Source organism: Stenella coeruleoalba (genome assembly GCF_951394435.1).
Source record: "Stenella coeruleoalba genome assembly, chromosome: 3".
In the NCBI taxonomy this organism is placed as follows: Eukaryota; Metazoa; Chordata; class Mammalia; order Artiodactyla; family Delphinidae; genus Stenella; species Stenella coeruleoalba.
This window is the reverse complement of record NC_137148.1, coordinates 43,288,181-43,303,095: the sequence shown is the minus strand read 5'-3', so window position 1 is coordinate 43,303,095 and position 14,915 is coordinate 43,288,181. Positions and strand designations below refer to the sequence as shown.

Genomic DNA, 14,915 nt, shown 5'->3' with positions numbered 1-14,915 from the left:
AAAAAAAAATTCAAATTTTAAAAAAATTTTTAGAATTTTTCGAAGGGGAATTATAAAAGTCAAATAGGAATGATAAAGAAAATTCTACTTTCAGGTAAAGTGTGTCAGTTTTATGAAAAATATTCTTTGTTGTGAAAATAATGAAAGGAAAGAATACCTGAATTTCTCTAAAACCGCTAGTTCTAATTATCCAGTTGCCATTTTGGTAGTATTAACAAGAAAACACATTTACAATTTAACTGCAGTCATCTGTCAAATAGGATAGTATAAATGTTGCATATGCATTAGGTTGAACATTACTTATGTATATTTTATTTATTTTATTTTTATTTATTTATTTATTTTTTGTGGTACACGGGCCTCTTACTGTTGTGGCCTCTCCCGTTGCTGAGCACAGGCTCCGGACGCTCAGGCTCAGCGACAGTGGCTCACGGGCCCGACCACTCCGCGGCATGTGGGATCTTCCCAGACCAGGGCACGAACCTGTGCCCCCTGCATCGGCAGGTGGACTCTCAACCACTGCGCCACCAGGGAAGCCCTAACATTACTTATGTATATTTTAAAATATAGGGTTCTTTCATTTAATCTTTTGTTAATTTGGACTACACACTTAAGTCTTATTATAATACTCTATAACTATTTGGAAACATTTTTCTTAACTTCTGGCCCTGAAATCCATTCTAATGCCTTTATCAATAGTCACTGTAAGCAAATGAAATTAGTATTTTTTGGCCTTAATATGAAGTTCAAAACTTAATATATTTGAAGGTGTGATGAAGTGACACCATCTTTCCATTTGTTTATATGGTCTGAAATCACAGTTCTGCACAGTGGACAGTTTTCTCTCTTCAAAAAATACATGTTGACAGATAAGAATTGGCTTTTGAAATTCAGCTTGACATATTGAACAAATATCGTCCACATCTGAACATTGTCTCTTACTGGCAGCCACTTCGTAACTTGGTAGTGTAAAAAATATTGGCAATTATTAACAAATCGAAGGAGAAAAACCATATGATCATCTCAATAGATGCAGAGAAAGCTTTTGACAAAATTCAGCACCCTTTTATGATAAAAATCCTCCAGAAAGTAGGCATAGACGGAACTAACCTCAACATAATAAAGGCCATATGTGACAAACCCACAGCCAACATCGTCCTCAATGGTGAAAAACTGAAACCATTTCCACTAAGATCAGGAACAAGACAAGGCTGCCCACTCTCACCACTCTTATTCAACATAATTTTGGAAGTTTTAGCCACAGCAATCAGAAAAGAAAGAGAAATAAAAGGAATCCAAATTGGAAAAGAAGAAGTAAAGCTGTCACTGTTTGCAGATGACATGATACTATACACAGAGAATCCTGAAGATGCTACCAGAAAACCACTAGAGCTAATCAATGAATTTGGTAAAGTAGCAGGATACAAAATTAATGCACAGAATTCCCTTGCATTCCCATACACTAATGATGAAAAATCTAAAAGTGAAATTAAGAAAACACTCCTATTTACCATTGCAACAAAAAGAATAAAATACCTAGGAATAAACCTACCTAAGGAGACAAAAGATCTTTTGGCAGAAAATTATAAGACACTGATGAAAGAAATTAAAGATGATACAAATAGATGGAGAGATATACCATGTTCTTGGATTGGAAGAATCAACACTGTGAAAATGACTATACTACAAAGCAATCTACAGATTCAATGCAATCCCTGTCAAATTACCAATGACATTTTTCACAGAACTAGAACAAAAAAATCTTACAATTTGTATGGAAACACAAAAGACCCCAAATAGCCAAAGCAATCTTGAGAAAGGAAAATGGAGCTGGAAGATTCAGGATCCCTGACTTCAGACTATACTACAAAGCTACAGTAATCAAGACAGTATGGTACTGGCACAAAAACAGAAATAGAGATCAATGGAACAGGATAGAAAGCCCAGAGATAAACCCACACACATATGGTCACCTTATCTTTGATAAAGGAGGCAAGAATACACAATGGAGAAAAGACAGCCTCTTCAGTAAGTGGTGCTGGGAAAACTGGACAGCTACAAGGAAAAGAACGAAATTAGAACACTCCCTAACACCTTACACAAAAGTAAACTCAAAATGGATTAAAGATCTAAATGTAAGGCCAGACACTATAAAACTCTTAGAGGAAAACATAGGCAGAACTCTATGACATAAATCACAGCAAGATCCTTTTTGACCCACCTCCTAGAGATATGGAAGTAAAAACAAAAATAAACAAATGGGACCTAATGAAACTTCAAAGCTTTTGCACAGCAAAGGAATCCATAAACAAGACAAAAAGACAACCCTCAGAATGGGAGAAAATATTTGCAAATGAAGCAACTGACAAAGGATTAATCTCCAAAATTTACAAGCAGCTCATGCAGCTCAATATCAAAAAAAACAACCCAATCAAAAAATGGGCAGTAGACCTAAATAGACATTTCTCCAAAGAAGACATACAGATGGGCAAGAAGCACATGAAAAGCTGCTCAACATCACTAATTATTAGAGAAATGCAAATCAAAACTACAATGAGGTATCACCTCACACCAGTTAGAATGGGCATCATCAGAAAATCTACAAACAACAAATGCTGGAGAGAGTGTGGAGAAAAGGGAACCCTCTTGCACTGTTGGTGGGAATGTAAATTGATACAGCCACTATGGAGAACAGTATGGAGGTTCCTTAAAAAACTAAAAGTAGAATTACCATATGATCCAGCAATCCCACTCCTGGGCATATACCCAGAGAAAACCGTAATTCAGAAAGACACAAGGGCTTCCCTGGTGGCGCAGTGGTTGAGAGTCCGCCTGCCGATGCAAGGGGACGTGGGTTCGTGCCCCGGTCTGGGAGGATCCCACATGCCGCAGAGCGGCTGGGTCCGTGAGCCATGGCCACTGAACCTGCGCTTCCGGAGCCTGTGCTCCACAACGGGAGAGGCCACAACAGTAAGAGGCCCCTGTACCGCAAAAAAAAAAAAAAAAAAAAAAGACACATGCACCCCAATGTTCATTGCAGCACTATTTACAATAGTTAGGTCATGTACAACCTAGGTGTCCATGGACAGATGAATGGATAAAGAAGATGTGGCACATATATACAATGGAATATTAGCCATAAAAAAATGAAATTGGGTTATTTGTAGAGACGTGGATGGATCTAAAGACTGTCATACAGAGTGAAATAAGTCAGAAAGAGATAAACAAATATCTTATACTAACACATATATGTGGAACCTAGAAAAATAATACAGATGAACCAGTTTGCAGGGCAGAAATAGAGGCACAGATGTAGAGAACAAACGTATGGACACCAAGGGGGGAAAGTGGCGGGGTGGTGGTGGTGGTGGTGTGATGAATTGAGGGATTGGGATTGACATGTATACACTGATGTGTATAAAATAGATAACTAATAAGAACCTGCTGTATAAAATAATAAAATAAAATTCAAAAGTTAAAAAAAAAATACTGGCAAAACCCTGTCTGAAAGTTTTAGGTGTGCAAAAAATTCTAGAACTTTTAGTGTGAGGTAGAGTAAAGCCAGCAATATCCCAAGAATCCATCTGGTTACATTACCAAACTCCCCATAGCTTATAAGGTAATGAAAGCAAACTGGTATGGGAACAAAAGTTTGGTAATAGTGACATAATTCTTCTAAAATCATATGCCAGTAACCCTTGGATTTAAAAGGCATGATTTATCACAGGATATTGAATATAGTTCCCTGTGCTATACACGGAAAAGAATATTAAAAAAGAATGTCTATATGTGTATAACTGAGTCTCTTTGCTGTACAGCAGAGATGGGCACAACATTGTAAATCAACTATACTTAAATTTTAAAAATTAAAAATATAAAAGAAAAGAAAAGGCATGATGAAAGAAGACACCAGTAAAATAGGCATTTTAAGCCCATGAAGAGGAATTTCAGAATGAAGTCTGTAATTCCAGCAATCGAAGTACTTCCCAGAAGCTCGAATGGGGTCTAGAGCAGACTTTTTAAAAGTTAAGCTATAATAAAGTGACTGAGAATAAAAGGTGTAATATGAAAGAATGGAAGATCCTGCTATGAATACCAGTAACCAAGCACACTGAATCTCTGAGCACCTTTCCCTTAGAAAAACCTGATTTAAAATGCTTTTGGTTGCATGTATAAAAGTTGTAAGTAGCCCAATTCCAAGGGCAACTCCTGTTGTATGCTGTATAACAAGTTTGACACCCAGAATCAAATAGAACCCCTTGAAGTTTGCAACCCCTTGAAGAGATATCGGAATTGTGAGAAGGAGCTACTACCATGATCTCCAGACTCCGTGTCAGTATCATCAGGCTGCCTTGCTTCATGGTGGAGGTGACTCTGTAGCGACTATGTACACTTTCCTGGGTACAGCTCTGGACACCTGACCTTATATTTCTGGAACTTGGGTTTTCAGCACATTCTTTAGGTATGGAGTTCATCTGGATATGAACATCTCCAGAATCAAAACAGGAGGCTTCTCCTATCAATCTTGTTTGGACACATGGGAGGCTAAGGCATCCTCACTGCCTGCAGCTCCTGAAGGACTGTGCAGTTGGCAACCGTTGGCTTGCATGACCCTTGAATACTTTTCTGTGATCCAGATTTCTTTGCTTCAGGGCTCTGTCTCCTCTCATGACATTGAGTGGACCGAGGCCCAGGTATCGATTGCAGGAACAGCGGGAGATGCTGCCTCGAGGCCTTCAGTCAGGGCCATCACCTTCAAACCCCATGACCAACAACTCCAGCCCTGCTTGACAGCCAAAATAGTTGTCTTTCCAATGTCAGTATAACCCAGTATAAATAACTGTTGAGCTAAAGGAAGTACAGATTTCAAGTACCTTTCCCATCCCTCTCCCTCAGTTTTTGATAAGCAAGGTAGACATAAATAGGGCCCAGACTCCCAGACGCCCAGGAGCAACACAGTTCTCATCCCCTGGCTCTCCATCTGCCCCTGGTGTTATTGAGAGGCCTAACATTTATAGACGAGACTCCTGATTTGCTCACCTTCACTCCCCCTGTATCCTCAGGCATAGACTTGTGGCTGCTACTCCTACCATGGAGGTGGTCCACATGAGGTAGGGCAGGGAGGATGGGCATATATTGCCCTTGGGTCAAAATCTAGATGAAAATTTGCATTCCTCTTACTGACTCTGCATTCCAAGGATTTAATGAGCTGTTTTGAAAGATGCTTGATGAAGTGATATTTTCACATAGATATTTTACTATTTATATAAGGAGAAAAAAAACTGGCCTCTGTGGGCTTCAAGAGGAACATGCTTCAAACGACGGTGGGAGGGCCTAGCTGTCTGGGAAGATACAGGATCTTTAAGCCAGTTGTGATTCTATCTCCAGTCAACAGGGTGAACCACAAGTTTTGTTCTCAGATCACATCTCTGATTACTTCGACAGTGTCACTTCTCCCTCTGAAATCTTCAGTGACTCTGTATGCTGATAGAAATATTCCAATTTCCTTAGCCTTTTATCCAATCTTTCCTTAATTTGAGTCCAACCTGCTTCTCTAGTCTTCTTTTAGCTCACCTCACAAATCTTACACCTCAGGTTCCTTCAAAAACAAAAAATAAATAGACAAAAGAACTTGTCCTTCCCTGAAAACAGGCTCTCCAGCTAGTTCAGCTGCTAATTAATGAGCAGTATGACCCTGGCTAATCATTAACATCTCCAAATCCCAGCAGCCTAGGTTGTAAAATCCGGGGACAAGGCCTGGGCTGATGAATTTGTCACAAGTTGCCCAAGTGGATCTAACACACATCAAAGTTTGTGAACATCTGGGCTTCCCTGGTGGCGCAGGGGTTGAGAGTCCGCCTGCCGATGCAGGGGACACGGGTCCGGGAGGATCCCACGTGCCGTGGAGCGGCTGGGCCCGTGAGCCATGGCCTCTGAGCCTGCGCATCTGGAGCCTGTGTTCCGCAACGGGAGAGGCCACAACAGTGAGAGACCCGCGTACCGCCAAAAAAAAAAAAGTTTGTGAACATCTGGACCTAAAACCTCCTCCACTCTGATTTTTGCATGCATTAACCATGCACTGCAATTCTCTGCCTCTGTGTGTTTGCTTAATAAAGTACCTTTTCCTGAAATGTTTCACTTTCCCTCTAATTAACCCCAGTACACCTGTGTGTACATATACGTACACACACACACACACACACACACACTCACACACAATTAAGGTCCCTCAGGATGAAGTCCAACACCACCCCCTCCAAAAATTCTTGCCTGCGGGCTAAGCTTGCTTTCCTGTGCTCATTCCTCAAACACCTCTACCACAATCAGTCTTAGTTCTCAGTGGGTTTTGTTTAACGTACCACTGGTGGACTGTAAACTTCCTGAGCATAAATATCCCTTCCTGTTCATTCCTCATATTCCATATTATTCATGGGAATAGCTCATGAGAGTAGGTTGAATTGAGTTAAATTGACATGAATGCATTGAGAGACATCTTAGTGAAGGTGACTTGTTGGAGGGTCTTGGGAAGATTGCTGGTTAGGGTGGAGGTCCTGTGTCTCTCTGGCTGTCGTGAAAACTTGACCAGTCACATTCCCTGTCTCTATCCACACGTGATTGTGGACTCAAAGTAATAAGAAAAGCGCAGCTGTTTTTTGTCAAAATCAGATGATTTTTATATCTGTAATCTTGCAGCCAGAGCGGTTGAGCCGATATATTTAATGACTCACTCTATACAGACGAAAGTTTGTTCTTGAGAAATGAGGAGGGGGAACCATAAATCTTTTCTAAAATAAACAGAGTCGTAATGACTCTTTAATCTGAAGAGTAGAGATCCTGAGCTGGAACGCAGCACCCAAGGACCCGCCAAATTCCGTGGGAGTGAGGAGTGCCCAGATGATAATTGATTGTGGGATCCTTTCCCTTGTGGTCTCTGAGGAACGTTCACAGTATCACCAGATTTTAAAGGTGCTTTGTCAAAGTAACTGCCCCAGCTTCGTGAGAAAGAAAAGCTTGTCATCATCTAAGGCCTTTGGGGGACTTGCTTTCCTAAGCTTGCTTCTAAGCTTTGGGATGCCCACTGGGTCAGCATTTTGCTTGGGGTTGCCTACCCCTGTGTCATATCCGTGCCCCTCCCACCCCAGCAGCCCCATCCACAAGTTCCTGCTTCTCCCCGAGGCATGGGGGAGAGAGGCTCTGTCTTCCGCTTTCCTAGTACTCACTTGTTCCCTAATCCCTGAAATCTGGCCCGCGTCCCCCTCAAGGTCACGAAGCATTGGCTTTCTTTGCTGCCAACCAGGCTCAGCAGTCTCTTTCTGACATCCTGCTTGACTTCTCGAGGGCATGGCAGACTTCTGGACTCCCTTTGCTGCCTTGGCTTCCAACCTGAATCGCCTCTGCTTCTCTTCTCTAACTTTCTCCGATGCCTCTTTCTTGCCTGTCCCTTAAATATTGGCATCCCCACACTTCTTTCTCAGGTCAGCCTCTTTTCTCCCTTACATTCTCCTTCTTTTTTTTTTTTTTAATAGAAATATAGTTGATTTACAATATTGTGTTAGTTTCAGGTGTACAGCATAGTTATTCAGTATTTTTGCAGATTATAGTCCATTAAGGTTACTACAAGATAATGGGTATAATTCCCTGTGCTGTATAGTATATCCTTGTTGCTTATCTATTTCATATATAGTAGTTTGTATCTGTTAATCCCATACCCCTGATTTGTCCCTCCAGCCTTCTCTCCCCCCTTTGGTAACCACAAGTTTGTTTTCTGTATCTGTGAGTCTGTTTCTGTTCTGTATATACATTCATTTGTATTATTTTTTAGATTCCACATATAAGTGATAACATACAAGTATTTGTCTTTCCCTGTCTGACTTATTTCACTAAGCATAATGCCCTCTAGGTCCATTCACTTTGCTGCAAATGGCAATATTTCATTCCTTTTTATGGCTGAGCAGTATTTCATGTGTGTGTGTGTGTGTGTGTGTGTGTGCATGCACACGCACGCGTGTGTGTCACATCTTCTTAATGGAATCATCTGTTGATGGGCACTTAGGTTGTTTCCATGTTTTGGCTATTGTAAATAGTGCTGCTCTGAACATTGGGGCGCATGTATCTTTTTGAATAAGAGTTATTGCTGGGTCATATGGTAGTTCAATTTTTAGTATTTTAAGGAATCTCTATGCTGTTTTCCATGCACCAATTTGCATTCCCACCAATGGTGTAGGAGGGTTCCCTTTTCCCCAAACACCTCCAATATTTGTTGTTTGTACATTTTTCTGATGATGATGATTCTAACAGGTGTGAGGTGATACCTCACTGTGAGTTTGATTTGCATTTCTCTAATAATTGGCGATGTTGAACATTTTTCATGTGCCTGTTAGCCATTTGTATGTCTTCTTTAGATAAAATATCTATTCAAGATAATGTCATTTATTTTCACAGAACCTCGATGCTAAGGGTTCTCAAACCTCAACCCTCTCCCAAGCTACAGGTTTTTTGTTGTTGTTGTTGTTTGTTTTTTTTTGGTACGCGGGCCTCTCACCCATGGGGCCCCTCCCGCCGCGGAGCATAGGCTCCAGACGCGCCGGCTCAGCGGCCATGGCTCACGGGCCCAGCCGCTCCGCGGCACGTGGGATCTTCCCGGACCGGGGCACGAACCCGTGTCCCCTGCATCGGCAGGCGGACTCTCAACCACTGCGCCACCAGGGAAGCCCCAGGCTCATTTTTTGAATGCCCTGATGGACATCATTTGGACATTCTATTGGTATTTCACACTGACCATTTCCAAATCGAATGGATTATCTCTGATCCACTCCCACCCACCTGCCCCTCTTCAAATAGTCTCCAGTGCATATTTTCCACTTTCTCTATTTCCTATAGTAGCACCACAGTCATCCCAGTCACCTTGTAGTCTAAACCCTGGAACATGTGTGACTCCCAACCTCTCTTCCATTCCTTTCTCTGACATGTCACTATTTACCAAATTCTTAGAGTTCAGTCCTATAGATTCTGTATCTGAATTGTTTCTAATAAGACTCTTTTCCTTTCCATATCCACAACTATAATTCAAGCTCTCACTATGTTTGTCTCATAGTAGCCTACTAGTGGCGATCCTACTTCAAATGCTGTTCAAGTTAAAAAACCCTTGACACCAAGACTCAGGGGAGCTTCCCTGGTTGGCAACCTTTCACATGTGTTGTCATACATAATTGCTGGGAAATGAAGTGCATCCGCATGCAACTCCACTGGGAGGGGAGAACTGGAAGCTTGTACGTGGTTTCTCCTGGACTTCTTCCCATGAACCTTTCTCTATGCTGATTTTAATCTGTATCCTTTCACTTTAATAAACCATAACTGTGAGCATCTGAGGGTAGTCTTGGGCATCTCCAGTACAACACATCATTCACAGTCTTCAAAACTTTAACATATAAATTGCTAGTGACTACTTCACAACTGGTTACAACCCACCAGCAAGTCCTAACACATGGGTTGTACTTTGTGAGGGGAGAGACTATGTCTTTCTATCTTTTCATCCCCTAATGATTCCATGAACACAAAGCGTCCTTCTTATTTTCATTTTGCCTCCCTTGTAGGTCTGTCTGTAAAAAAAAAAAAAAAAATGAACTGATTTTAGGGACTTTCAAGAAGTCTGGTCCCTGATTTAGGGATGTCTCCTGATAAATCAGTAAGATGACTTCTGATTATGACTTGGGTTACCGTAAAGCTTGTCACAGGGAGAAAATTCTCTGGAACAGGCCAAAGAAAGTTTTCCTGACCATATGATGGCTATATATTTTATTTAATTATTTTTTTTACATTCTTGAGTCTCATGCAAACTAATGTTTATTTTTATTGATGTGGATAACTCTAATCACCTGATCACCAGGCACTGCCAATAATGAGATTCTGAGTCCTTGAGGGAGGGGTGGACCCTCACATGAAGCCACCTAATTGAGGGCCTGTAATGTGAGGACATGTCTGGCTCCAGTGGGCCCTTCCTTAGACTACAGCACTGCTATTCCCGTCTCTGTTATGTCTCTCAATTTCTGTATAACTCATTTCTCTTTCAGAAATAAGATGTAATCTTGAAACAAGTGAGTTGTGCTTCGTGGTTCTGGTCTCCACATTCAGATGACGCTGAAAGAATTGTACTTATTTATTCAACAAATCTGGTTTACCCCAGATCTCTACAGCTGGATAAAAAGACAATATGAGAGTTTTTCCTTGTAATACTGTGCCTGGCCAACTATTCGCCTGGTACTAGAAAATTGATCTTTTTCTAACTCTAGCAATTCTGTGTCTTCTAGGGATTGCTTCTCAAACTTTAATGTGCATATGAGTCACTTGGAGATCTTTGTTAAAATTCAGGTTCTGATTCAGCAGGTTTGGGCTGGCGCATGAGATTTTGCATTTTTAAAAGTCCTCAAGTGACGCTAGTACTGCTGGTGAAGCACATTTTGAGTGCATGGCTTAAAGCAAGGCTCTGGGGAACAAACATAGGTAGACCAGGTGGTCACTTACACACTGGGATTGAAGGGGCATAAATTAAGATTCTCAGTCCTCTGCAAAGTATCCATCCCACAACCTGTCATTCTACCATCATGGTTTTATGCCTTTGTCCCTACGAGATTTTTCTGGTCCCAGGAATCCTATGTTAAAATGTAAATTCTCTTTGATGAAAACATACCTTAAATCCAGCTAATACGTTAGCAGGGATCCCCTGCAGCCAGCTGGAAACAAAGATAGCAGTTGGGCCATGAGGAAGGTTGCAGTATGACCTTGCAGCTCTTCAGAAAGGGATGCTATTCAAAAGGAAGGAATATCAGATAGGAATGCTTTTAGTAGCAAGTAACAGAAAACCCAATTAAGGGTGATTTAAGGAATACAGACATTTACTCATCTCACCTAATAAAAAGTTTAGCAGTTCAGGGCTCTATCATATCATCAAGAATCCATGTTCCTTCTGTCTTCTAACACCCAGTTTCTCCATCTTTGGTTATCGACTTTTAATTCTTGTGTTTATTGCCTCATGACCCCAGAATGGCTGCTGCAGTTTCAGGCATTACTTTGAAAATGGAAGGAAAGGAAAAGAGCTTTGGAAGCCACATCTCTGACTTTTACTAGGAAGGCAAAATTCTTAGCAGAAGCTTCAAGCCTTCCTTTAAAGCAATCACTGGCAAAGGGGAATGGGATTACCCTGGGCTTAGAGTAAGACACACTCCCCTGAGGTTAGGAGAGGGGCCTACCCTTCCCAATAACAAAGCAAATCCACCTATTACAAAATCAGAGAGTGAAATGTGGGGCAAATAGCACTATTAACAGTGCTTGCCCAGGGAAGAAACCAGTTCGTACTCGTAAGGGAGGCAGTAGAACACCAAAGCCCAATCTCACCAGTGCCTCAATCTGAGCTGGGTCCAGCCCTACCACACACCTCCTATATCTCCCCAGGACTACTTCTCTTTAGAGCAGGAATACTGGTTTGACCTTTACTTCGAGTTCAAAAGGCTGTGTTGGTGACAGAATGTATGGTGGATGCTTGGTTAATATTTGCTGATTGATCAAAACAGGAATGTTAAAAGAGTGATTTGAGGTGTGAAGAGAGAGACATGAAAAAAGATGTTCAGAAGTAATGGGTCTAGCTCTTTGAATAAAACAAAGCTTCTAATAAAAAACTTTATCTTATTTAAACCTCAAAATAATCCTGTGAGGTAAGGATTATTTTCTACATCTTACAGATTAGAGCTCAGAAAAAAAAACTTGCCCAAAGCCACGTATTTTCTAACTGGAAGATTTGGGATTCCAGTGAGCTCTCTGATTCCAATTCTCTGTATCCTCACACCAGTACTTATACATTCAGGCGAGGGATTTGCTCAGAGCAGTCATCTTGTGAGTTTTATACACTTGTTCAAAGGGCTCTGCTTTACTGAAAAAGTCTTTACACCCCCTCCTTTGGAATTGCCTTTGAGCCCACTTACTGGCCACATACATATGTGCATGTGCACACACACACACGCACACACATACAGAGAGAGAGAGAGAGAGAGAGGGGGCTGTGTTACTTTAAGGCAGTTATATCTCAAAGCCATGAAGTTCCAGATCTACATTATCAAACATACAGCTCTAACTTGGAACACATCTTGCTTTTCCCCTTTACCCCTGCCCCTGCTCCACCAGTCATTGTTATCATCCGCCTCTTTCAAGATGATTACAGGCTTATTGAGAAAACTTTAGAACAGGAACAAAAATTCACTCTAGGGCTACATTAAAATGTTCAGCATTGTGTTTGCCTTCTTCAATTTTCTAGTAATTTTCCTACATTAGATCTCTATTCACTCCAGATACAAAAAGCTTTCCACTATTTCATTGGGTATATTTTCTGATGGGAATCCAGCTCAGGCAATTACAGGATTCTAGTGGAGGGCATCTCATTTGGGCCAGCTTGTCTACTGATTTGTTTCTGCCTCCATTGATTAAATTTCTTTTGAGATGCCTCTAGCAATTAGGCATTCAGACCCTTGAGGCAAGGATCAGTGCTAGGACCCCCAACAGAAACAGATGTCTGGGAAACATATCCTATTCTTTTAACTTCGGGCTCCTTGATTCTGCCTGGTGGGGAAATTACTTGGCTTCTGTTAGTGCCGTTGGTCTTCCTCAGCCTGCATATACCTGGGCTGGGCTGTCTGTCCCCTTTTCTGAGCTACAGCAAGTATTTGGATAGGATGAGAATGTCCCATTCCTTGGCACAGTTCTCATAAACACTCATACACAACATCAAGTCGACATGCTAGATTTGCACAGCCTTTTCAGGAGAAATAGAAAATAGATAAGGTCTGGGCTTCCCTGGTGGCGCAGTGGTTGGGAGTCCGCCCGCCGATGCAGGGGACGCGGGTTCGTGCCCCGGTCCGGGAAGATCCCACATGCCGCGGAGCGGCTGGGCCCGTGAGCCATGGCCGCTGAGCCTGCGCATCCGGAGCCTGTGCTCTGCAGTGGGAGAGGCCACAGCAGTGAGAGGCCCGCGTACCGCAAAAAAAAAAAAAAAAAAAAAAAAAAAAAGATAAGGTCTTTTCTAAAGTGCTGAGTTATGGCAAAAGGAAAAAGGGAAAGATGGGTATAAGTGTGTGGAGAGAGGAAGGAAACCAATTCTCACTATGTGCTGAGAACAGTCCTAGGCATTTTGGTATATGTTATGTCTTTCCATCCTCACAAGCCCGGGAAGTAAGTATTATTTTTCATATTTTGCAGATGGAGATATTGAGGCTCAGAGAGGCTAAGAAAATTGGCAAGGTCACACAGCTTATAAATGGAAAATCTGGGATTTGAATAGTGTCTCTGAGTCCATAGCCTCTTTCCATAACAGTTTGATGTTTTCAACACCTAGGACACTGTTTTGGAAAAGGCGTGGAAAATAGAGAGACTCTGTCCTCCTCCTTCTGCTATAGATTCCAAATTATCTCAATGTCTCCAGCAATAACATACAGATGGTGACCACTGGAGTAAAACCACTGTCCCAACATGCTGTGGAAAGCCAAGATACGGCATTTTTAATCCTTTGGCTGCAAAGATTGGAGCATAGGAATATAATATTCATGAAGACACAGGCCCAAGATGAATGAAGATAGCCCTGGAGATTCCTTTCCTATACTGAAGTCCTAAATGAAATTCCCAGGCTCCAAACTCTAAGAATCCTTTTCCCTTAGCAGTTAAGGGTTTCAGTCTCTGATCTGGCCAGACCTCTGGTCCAGCTTCAAGCTCCCTCCTCCCATACACAGGCGAAGCGCCAGAGCTCTGACGGGCTGGGAGCCACAAAGCCAGGCACAGAGGCAGCCTTGGCTTTTCTGGGAGCCACGTAACTGGGAGCATCCCTCTCTCTTCTTACATTACCTCCCTTTCGAATACATCTTCTGACTCTACGTGGGTATAACCTTCAAGTCAGCAGCAGGCTGAGCTATGCATCAGGCCTGGCTCTGAAAATGAGTTGTTTGGGAAAAGCATTGACGCTAAGAACAATTATTGCTGTGTTTCACCTTTCTATACCCCCATCTTATCATCTAGACTCCGTAGCACAAGATATGTACCTGTGTTACACACACACACACACACACACACACACACACACAATCCAATTTTATATGAAGATATATATTTCCTTGTATTTATATCTGTATCTACAATCCTAGGCCAAGTGAGTGCTCTACCCTCTGAAGAAGCCCTCTGGCTGTTAAGTCTAATTTGATATGATAAGATTGGAGGTTGTGGGGAGAAATTATAGAAAACGCCTTGTGACACTTATCAAGTCAGAGAAAAGCCCCCTGAGGAAGTGGTGGGGAGGAATAGCAGAAGCAGGTGCTTTTAAGTGGAAGAAAACTGGGTCACAATCCGAGCCCTCCACTGACCATCTGAATGGCTGTGGACCTCTCTGAGCTTTAGTACCCTCACCTTTTAAATGGGCACTGCAATCTCTACTTAACACTTTGTTGGGAGAATTAAATAAAATAACCATTGTATGGCAGCTATGATCATTATTATAATGATGACTATTTCATGCCTGGTGACCAGGCATGGGGCAGTAGGTCACTATTGTCGTGCACCTGTTCTTTTCCATTTCCCCTATAAAACTCTGGAAAGCATTAACAGTGCAGATTTGCTCCTAGTTCCCATGGCAAGTACCCAATTTTCCTTTGGGGGAGCATAGTTGTCTGTCAGAATCTGGCACAGGATGATACCTGAGGTAAACTGGATGGGAAGGTAGGATTTCCTAGTGATTCAAAACCATTCACTGTTTGTGCTACCAGAGAGCATTTTTCCTATCCCATCCTCCTTCTTCCCGGATCTTCCACTAAATGGCCTGCTAGGTAAAGTACAGCTCTGTGGGCAAGAAACAAGTGGACTTGCAGTAGGGACTAAATTTGAGGCAC

General features: G+C 41.9%; 1 protein-coding gene and 1 pseudogene across 20 annotated transcripts in view; one reads left to right on the top strand and one right to left on the bottom strand.

Annotated features, from left to right (window-relative positions):
* The window catches only part of ANKRD55 (ankyrin repeat domain 55), a 462,869-nt gene that overhangs the window by 299,248 nt on the left and 148,706 nt on the right, over window positions 1–14,915 (top strand). The window lies entirely within an intron of this gene.
* On the bottom strand, window positions 754–5,151 carry LOC307184768 (E3 ubiquitin-protein ligase RNFT1-like; annotated as a pseudogene). The gene is made up of 3 exons: window positions 3,911–5,151; window positions 3,491–3,750; window positions 754–979 (listed from the first exon to the last, which is right to left on the bottom strand). The product of its transcript is annotated as an E3 ubiquitin-protein ligase RNFT1-like (transcript).